The sequence below is a fragment of the Hevea brasiliensis genome, chromosome 10 (genome assembly GCF_030052815.1).
Source record: "Hevea brasiliensis isolate MT/VB/25A 57/8 chromosome 10, ASM3005281v1, whole genome shotgun sequence".
In the NCBI taxonomy this organism is placed as follows: domain Eukaryota; kingdom Viridiplantae; phylum Streptophyta; class Magnoliopsida; order Malpighiales; family Euphorbiaceae; genus Hevea; species Hevea brasiliensis.
In genome coordinates, this window is record NC_079502.1 from 5,822,583 (window position 1) to 5,828,582 (window position 6,000).

Below are 6,000 nucleotides of genomic sequence, written 5' to 3' on the forward strand. Positions count from 1 at the left end.
TGATTAAACTAAATAGTAAAATGGTCTAAATAATTTTTCAGCCCAAAATGTATAATCTTGCCAAAAAAATAAAAATTCTAATATTTTTTATTTAATGTAGCAGAATCAAATCGAACCAAACCAATATTTTTCAATTTGGTTCTCCTTAGATAATTAATTCAGTTCGATTTATATTTGATTTGATTTTTTAATTTTTAATATTTGATTTGATTCAAAATCGAACCGATTCAATGCTCTCCCCTAGTACTGAAAAGGTACAGTTTAGTTGTATTTTTATATAATGGAAATAAATAAAATTATTGAATAAAACAAATTTAGTTTAGCAAATCAGTTTTGTGGATAAAATAGCAATATGTGCAGCTGAAACGCAGAGTGTACGAATTAATAATAAGAAAAGGATTTGTTAATTGTTATAGTTAATGCGTGTCATTAGCAAAAAGCTTGACAAAGATCACTTGTTCTTCTTGCATTATTCCTTTTGCTTTGAGAGATCTTAAAAAAAAAAAAAAAAATCCAATAAGTCTCTCGTGATATAAGTTTAAAATTAAATTTTTAGTTAAATACGTTTTTATATTTTTTTAATGAGGTTAAAAAGCTTTTACGTTTAATAAAAATTATTATTTTAATTTTAAATAGTAAAATTATTTGTTAATTTTAATTAAAATAAAATTAAAAAATATGGTGAATAAAATTTTTTTAATATTAAAGTTATTATTTTTTAATATTTTATTATTAAAAAATAATATTTTATTAAACATAAATTTATTTGACCTTAATTAAAAAGAATAATAATTTATTTAATTCAAAACTTAATTTTGTAGTTATTTTGCCCCATTTATTTTTTATATTTAAAAATTAGTAAATTTAAAAACAAATAAATAATGGAGAAGAAGATGATGCAATATTAGGGCAGCTTTGCCTTCTACAATTTCAGAATAAAAAATAGGATGTGTTTTCTATTGATATAAACAATAAAATTGTCATTATATTTATATATATTTTTAGTACATCAGTTATGAACATCATACGTTATGAAACAGACACTCAACTACTGAAATAAATTGTCCTCGTTTTATACAAATATTTATTTTATATAATTTTTCACCAAAATACTTTAATAATTTTGTACATAAAATCTCTGATTTGATGGCATAATAAAAAAAATAATATAATAAATAATTAATTTTTCTTTGTGATTGTTCATGCTTTGAATTTAATAAAAAACCAAACCATTTTATAATTTCTAATATGATTTCTTTGCAAAATTAAAATCTTAATTAATAAAGTATTTGTTAGGAATATTCAAATGTTAGAAAGAAATGGATGGGAGAATTATATATAAGTGGGAAGAGCTCGTAAGCTCATTGCCTTACAAAGTATTTACTTCAATTCTATAACAGACCTTGAAATTTAGAATTCATTTGAAATGAATTCTATATTAATATTTGATATAAATGAATTTCGTAAAATTTTATAAAATTTATTTGTAAATTTAAAATTTTAGTATTTAATTTAAATGAAAATTCATTTGAAATTCTTAAAAATCAATTTCATGAAATTTATTATCACTAAATCAAATTTCATCAAAATTGATATATTTTAAGTGGCAAAATTATCCTCTTATTATATATTATTTTATTATATTTTATTTATTTTAAATATAAAATTTATTTTATTTGAAATGAATTTCATATTTAATATAAAATATATCAAACAAAAAAAAATCATTTATAAATGAATTCTATCATAAAATTTATTTGTAAATGAAATGAATTTTATTATAAAATTGAATCAACCAGGGTATAATTAGAAATCATTTGAAATGAATCGGACTATTTGAGACAACACAATTTAAAATGTAGAATTCAATTGAATTTCATATGATTTATGTTTGGTATAATTTCAAAATTGAAACTCATTTGTCAAGAGTAAAATTAAAAAAAAAAATTATAATTTTCTATAAAATTAAAAAAAAAAATTCTAGTACCTAATAATTTTATAACAATTAGTAAATATATAAACCAACTAATAAATATAAAAATGTATTCACATTTCTTATAAGAATTTAAGGATGATGTTAATGGTACTTAATTATTTTTCCTTGAAAATTTGAACCGCTTTTATTAATTCTTTTTAATGAACTTATTGAGTGTAGTAAATTCTTTCAGTATTTCAAAGTGAATCATTTGAGCATGTAAGCATATAAAAAGATGAATGACTGAGAGGAAATTTTTTTTGATGAGGATATTTTAATAAGGACTGAGTATTGCTGCTCAAGATGTTGTCAATTTGCAGGACAGTCTCAGAGCCTGATGCTCTTTCAAGGCTCAGTTATTTAAGCAGCGTTTGGTCCCATTCCAACAGTTCACCACCTCTCTACTCTATAATTCCTCCTCCCTCTCCACTCTATTGTATGATTCTTCAACCAGAAATTTGTCTCCAAAATTAACATATATCCCACATTCAATTTACACTTAAATGGAGTATAAATATAGATTCTTTTTCGGATATAAATAGATAAAATTACAGATATTAAGTATAAAACAGCTACCTTTGGTCGAGAATCCTATGTTTTAATTATATGGAGTATGACTGCAACCCTACCTTTACTGCACTTACAAATTTGACAGTCCCATCCCAGCGCTCAGACTGCAATTTATTCATTTGGCTACTTAAAAATAAATATAGTTAAGTGTTTGCTTAAAAGGCATTAAAAGTAATTTAATTTTTAAAATGATAAAAGAAAAATGTAATTAAATGTTTTAGTTGTTAACGAGTATAGTATTAATATTTTTAAAAATTATTATGATAATATAATATTTATGACTTCTAATTTATTTTAAATAATTTTTTTAAATTTTAAGTCAAATTAAATAATAATCTACTTACAATTTAGTATTTATAAATACAATTAATTAATTTATAAGTCAAATCAAGTGTCCTCTAAATTATACCTAAACAAAAAATATTTCCTCTTATATATATTACCTTTTATTTTTTGCCTAATTACAAAAAAAAACAAAACATTTTCACGTATTTACAATCTAATCCAAATGTTTAAATATTGACAAAATTAGTCAAAATTCTAAAAATTATTAAAATTTTATTCAATTTTTGTCAATCGAATTTTGAATTGTATTTTTTTATTTATTTATAATTACAATTGAAAATCTAACTTTATCACACTCAGTAACTCTTCTATAATTTCATTTTAATAATTATGGAGCATCAAATTAATAGTAATGAGATTTATTGCATAACTAAAATCATCTAATTTGACCAAGTGTCTAAGAATTTTAATACACCATAGATATAAAGTAAAATTTAGAAGTAATTGATAATAGTGATAAGGTTGAATCAGCCAAAAAATAAAGTGAAAGAATATATTAAAAAATTGGATAAAATTTTTATAAAATATAAAAATTTGATCAATTATATCAAAATTTAAATGTTTGGATTATATTATAAAAACACGAGTTGTCTTATTTTTATGGTTAGGCCTTTATTTTTTAATAATCAAATACCAAGAAATTAAGTTTTTATTAAATACATATTATACTTTTATAGTTTTATTTTTTAATCAATGAACATAATTATTAGTTTCTTATATAGATTCTTTTTTGGCTGCTCTCAATTTCATTTGTCACATTTAAAAGATGATATTGACTAAAGCAAAGAAGAAAAAAAAAGTTAGAAATTAAAATTCATGTGAAAGTATAATTAGTTTGTGCTAATTTTTAGAGTGAAATTCATTGAAGGTAACGTACACATGATAGGCATATATACTTTTTGTGAAGAAGGATTTAATTAAGTATACAATGAAAGTTTTCTAAAAGGTGTTGAAGACATATGTTAAACATGGATTTGGATAATACCAGTCCTCATGATGATCAATTTCTGTTGATTTTCATATATATAATTAATGAAAGCAAGAAGAAAGAAATGATCAATGGGGTTAACAAGTAAGATCCTAGGAATTTTTATATAAATTATTATCACCATCATCAGTAGTGAAACCAGAAATTATTGGGTAGCAGTCATTATCATTGAATTTTCTATTTCACTCAATAATTAAAGTTTTGACTAGATAACAATTCAAGTCCCAAATCCATCTAGATTGCAGCAGCTAGCAAGCTCATCTATCATCAAGTGGCTTAATTCATTTCACTTGTTTTCAATAAATAATTCATCAAACAGAACTAGTGGCTTCCATTTGCTTTTGCATTTGGATATTGGGGTTATAATTATTGAAGAACAAAATGCATTAATTTTGACAGTATTTGGTCTATGCTGGAAGAAACATATCTTTAAAGAATTATTAATCCAATAATTCTTACTTGGATCTGACCCATGATAGTTTTGGAAATGAAATTTATATTTTTTTATAATAAAAAAATATTACTAATAAGACAATCTAAAAAAAAATTAATAAATGTCATTTAATTAAAAATTTTGATGAAATTCACATATAAAATAAATGTGACTTACGTATTCATATCGTAAATTTATAATAAACTCAGTCTAAATCAAAATCTTTTCATATAATATAGGTTTGATAGAAAATTTATAAACAAATCCTATAATAATAATAATAATAATAATAATAATAATAATAGCCTTAACTTAATCTAGTGGCTAGGGACATATCACATACCTAGTAGATATTAGGTTCGAGTTAAAAAGAAAAAAAAATAATAATTAAAATTAACTTATATTTTTTTCCTTTTATTAAATACATTATAAAAGCGATACTATAACAAATGTTAGAATTTACAGTAAAAATTTTAAAGAAATAACAATTTTGCTGCTATAAAGCCAATGTACAGCAATGATACAAACAATTATTTCTAATAGTAAACAAAAAAAATGCATGGCAGCAATTGTTATTAGCATTAAAAATTTTTTACAATAATAATTATTGCTACCAATAACTATTTTTAATATAACAACTATAGTTTCATTGTAAAAAACTTACTACCATAATTTTATAGCAGAATTGTTGTCGTAAATTTTTACAGTAAATTTTATATATTTAACAGTAAAAATCATTATTGCTAAATTTAAAATTTATTATAGTATGAATGTATATAATTTTTTTTCTATTTTTAGTAGAATTAATTTCGATTGAGTGAATTTGATATTAATTCATAGCATTAAAAGCAAACTCCAATAAAATTGATAAAAAAAAATTAAAATAAAAATATTGATCTAAACCTAATTGGTATACAATTCTTTCTTTGCATAATCTTCTTAATTCAATTTCTATAAAAGTTAAAATGCTTAGCCCTGTGAAGCATATATTGTTATCCATCTTCCCCACTTAGGCTTCATCAGTTACAGTTGGAGATCAATCAATGTACCTCTTTTCTTTGTGTTCACACATTCAGAGAGGCTAATGCTGTGGCTCATTTTTTAGCCAAGTTAGCTCAATGTATTTGGATGAAAGAGGTGCCTCATTCCATCACTTAGTCCTTCGGATGTGTCTTTGCTTTAGTTTCTTCAATGAATTTGTTTTCCCCATTAAGTTCTCTAAATCAACAGATAAAAAAGAAAGGGTAATTATTAATATTTATTTTTTAAAGCACTTTGTATGGGCCAATATTTGAAGTCGTTTGAAGGTAAGATGGGCCAAAATCAAAATGTCAGAAAAATAAAGTTTTATTTTATAAGAGAGAGATTGAAAAAAATAAAAAAGGAATTAATTCTCACAAGGGTATTCTTGTAACTGGGAAAGGAACTATCTTTCAAGACTACAGGTTCAAGAAACAAAATCATGTAATTCCCCTTAAATTTTACCCCTTCAAAAACTTTCCTGTCTCCATCCCAACCTACTTGCCTAACCCTCACCATTTTCACAAGCCCTAGCCAACCCCATCTCTCTCTCTCTCTCTCTCTCTCTCTACTACCACTTCAAGAACAATAATAATAAAAATAATAATATTTTTATATAATAATAATAATAATAATAATAATAATAATAATCCATTAACCAGTAAGAGC